This window comes from Rattus rattus, chromosome 8 (genome assembly GCF_011064425.1).
Source record: "Rattus rattus isolate New Zealand chromosome 8, Rrattus_CSIRO_v1, whole genome shotgun sequence".
Taxonomy (NCBI): Eukaryota; Metazoa; Chordata; class Mammalia; order Rodentia; family Muridae; genus Rattus; species Rattus rattus.
The window spans coordinates 103007153-103011006 of NC_046161.1; positions in this window are offsets into that span (position 1 = coordinate 103007153).

A 3854-nucleotide genomic window follows, 5' to 3' on the forward strand; every position below is an offset into this window, starting at 1 on the left:
TAGGGGAGGAGTAAGGAGAAACAACTTGGTTTGCTATGTGTATGTTAAAATACTACAAAGTGATACATCACAACACACACACACACACACACACAAATATTCACACAAATATATACACACAAACACACACGTACACACACAAACACAAACATATACACACACACACAAACACACACATATTTTCTTTCTTAAATACAAAATTTTCTCAACATTTTTGCTTAGCCATTCATATACCAAAAGAAGTAATCACTGTCAGAAGTAGCATTTCTTGTAAAATAGGCAGAAATAAAATACTATGAAATAAAGTAAAAATTGGCAGTGCTCATGGGTAAAGCATCAGGTCCCCATACCTTCTTTTTAATCAAATCTTTTGTTCATGAGAAGAGACGTAGGCCATTTCTTAGAACAGTCCACCTGATTCATGGAGTAGGGGAAGGGTAGGAAAAACCAACCTGGTTTGCTATGTGTATGTTAAAATACTACACATGGAGTTACCAAGAGGAGTTGTCTCCTGTAGAATTCCCTCAGGTCCTGACCAGCAGCTGTCTCTTTTCTACATTCCAGAAGAATTCACACCAGTAAGTAATCAAGGTTTATTTCTAGCAGGTGAGAAGCCAATTACAGCGGACCCTCTAGAGCAGAGAGCAGATGAAGCTAGGCTTCAGAGGCAAAGGGCTGCCTCTCGGGTCTGGACTCTTCTCTGTCTAGTATTTCTCCGATCTTCAATCGCTACCCGCCCCCCGGAGCAGTTTGGGGTGGGTCCTTCCTGAAATAGATGGAGGCTTTCTGTACTGATAACTCAGGCTGTTAGAGGGGCGGCTGTCGGCTGAGACACAATGGACAAAGGCTTAGCTGCCCGTGAGGTTGGGAAATTATTAGAGAAACACTCCAGAGATTGGGATCCGTGAGATCAAGACCAGCCTGAGCTACAGAGGGATACCAACAGAATAAAAGGAATGGAAGGAGGAAGGGAAAGAGAGGGAGAGAAAAGGAGAGAGAGAGGGAAAACTGAACTACCTAGGTTTAAAAAGAACTAGGTTTAGATCGTAGGAATGGATTGTAAAATCCCTTTCACATCTATTTCATTTTTTTTCTATTACTTTTAGATTTGTTTAATTCTTCTGTATGTTAAAGTTTCTCTCCATTCCTTATTCTTATCTCCTCAGGATTAATCACTGGCCTAGTGTTCGATCCTCAGTCTCTCCATGCATATTTTAGTGCATATTTTAAAATATGTGCTATGAATCCATATTTATGAGCCATACATAGAGTTACTCTGGATGTTTCCAAATTTATACAAGTATCACATTTTAAATATTCATCCTCTAGTTGTGTGTTTCCTCACAGACTTGGGGTTTTTGACAGTTTTCTGCACTGGCAGCAATCTCAGCTTTTAAAAATCATTACTGTTGCATTATATTTCATTGTATGACTGTATTAATTTATCAATTTCCCCGCTAGTTGGCATTTGAGCTGCTCGTTACCCATTAAACATCCTTGCGTGCATGCTGTTACTTTCACGGAAATCAAGAAACCCTTGGATAGGTGGGGTTGGGATGGGCTCATTTTGCATTTCATAAGCTTCTTTTTCCCAAAGGAAAGTTCTACTTTACACCCTCACCAATCCTGAATGGCCAACTGTCATCACCCAACGCTTGTGCTGCCCAAACTATTTTTGGCCAATGTAAAGATCTGTAATTGAAAATTTGTCCTTTCCCTCCACATTGGTGACATTCATCATCACCGTTAGGGTTTGAGAGTCCTTTACAAGCCATGCTGAGACTTAGTCTGTGTAACCATGCTGACAGCTGGAGGCCCTCAGAGGTGACAGTTTATGAGGGCACAGCCCGAGGGATTCATGCTGCTGCCGTGAGGGTGGGCTGTTCATCTCAACAATGGACTTCCAGCAGAGAACAGTTAGTCATCTTTCCATCTCTCCTGTACATTCTTAGTATGTGGATAGGACGACTCCACAAAACCATCAGAGCATGAAGGCCTTCTTGTTGATTTCCAATTTGCTTTACATATTTTAACAGGCATGTGGAATTGAGTATACGCCTATGTGTGTTTATGTGCATTTGTGTGTGGATGTGTATGTGTGTGTACATATCACATCTCCTAACAAAATCCTCTCTTTATATCTTGCCATGGTGATACTTTATAAAGAAATTTAAAATTTCACAGTGCTCAAAATTCATTAGAATTTTGGTTTTATGTTATCCCATGCATTTTCTAGAAAATTCAGTATATATCCCGAGGTCATGAGGATTCCATTTATGGCTCTCCCGACACTTCATTACTCTGTTATTTTTCATTTATGATTTGTTCACCTTAAGGTTGTTTATGGCCACTTTGTGAGATAGAGGTCTAATTTTGTTTTTCATAGAAAATGTTTCAATATTGTCTGTTCCTTTTTGTAAATGGTTTTATTTCTACAGTTTGTACTGAAACATTTTTCATATGTGTCTATTTATAGATGCTGTAATTTATTTGCTTTGATACATTATGTTGTTAATGTGTTGACGCTGTGAAGACCCCCCTACCCCTTTTTTTATATTTGTGTGTGTGTGTGTGTGTGTGTGTGTGTGTGTGTGTGTGTGTGTGTGTGTAAGAATCAAACCAGGGTTTTACACATGCTGGGCAAATGCTCTACCAATAAGATACACTCCATCCTTATCCTTCAATCTTAGAAAACATTTTGTACATTTAATAAAACAATTTCCTTATCCTGTTCCTAAAAATACATTTTCTTTGCCAGTGACAGTTTCTTATGATGTAGGGATCCACTTGTGGAGATTCCTGGTAATATGACTCCAATTACAGCTTTGGCTCTCGGGAATAGCTTCAGCCGCTGCAGTAAAACCTCACTTACCAGTCTGTGATATTTAAAATTTGAATATTGTGTATCTGTGACTATGCTTGACTTTTTATTTCTTCTCAGTTACTGTGGCTTTTTCTCTTTCCGTCAATACCACCATAACTAAGGCATCTTAGTAATCTTTTCATTTAGCCTCAGTTTATCTTAAGTGACAGAAGAGGTTAGGCATTTTTATCTCCATATTGTAGAGTGATTGTGTCCAAGAAGCTCTCTACCTAGCCACACGTCACCCAGACTCTCTGGCAGTAGTGTGTATTCATGTGACCGGCACTCAGCAGAGAGAGTCTGCTAGAGAACATGGCATGAGGAAGGAGGAAACTTCCTTTATTGTGAGACAGAGTTAGTGGAGGAGAACATCAGTTAAGGGGATGGCTACCTGGCAGTGGGTGTGTTACAAAACACCTGCGGAGGAATCTTTTACACGAGCATTGAGGAACTGAGCCATTACAGCAGCTGATGGGCTGGGCTGGTGAGAAGGTATTGCCAGCATTAGACCAGCAGAGGTGGGCAGATGGCAGGAACAGTAGAAAGCTAGGTGCATGGATGAGTGACCTTGAGGATGACAGTCCTCTAGAATGATGGCGTCCAGTGAAGGTGCTGAGGTATCAGAAGTTAAAGGCTGCGGGAGCTGCTATGACAGGTACAAGGGGAATGCTTAGGACACTGTCTGATGGGAGATTTGAGAATGGTTATTAGGACATGTCTCTTGGAGGAAAATGGCTAGATCAACAGATTCCATTAGAAAGAGCAAGAGTAGAGATGGCCTTTTCAGGTTCTATATCCCCCATTGCTAGGAGTCTTAGCTGAAGCCACCGTCATAGATTCCTGGGAGTTTCCATTGTCCTAGATATCTAGATATGTCTAGATATCTAGCACATGTCTTTATGTGCTTCTCAGCCATTAAAGATTTGTCTGCCAAGAACTCTCTGTTTAGACCTGAACTCCATTTTTAATTGGGTTGTTTGATTTGTTGATG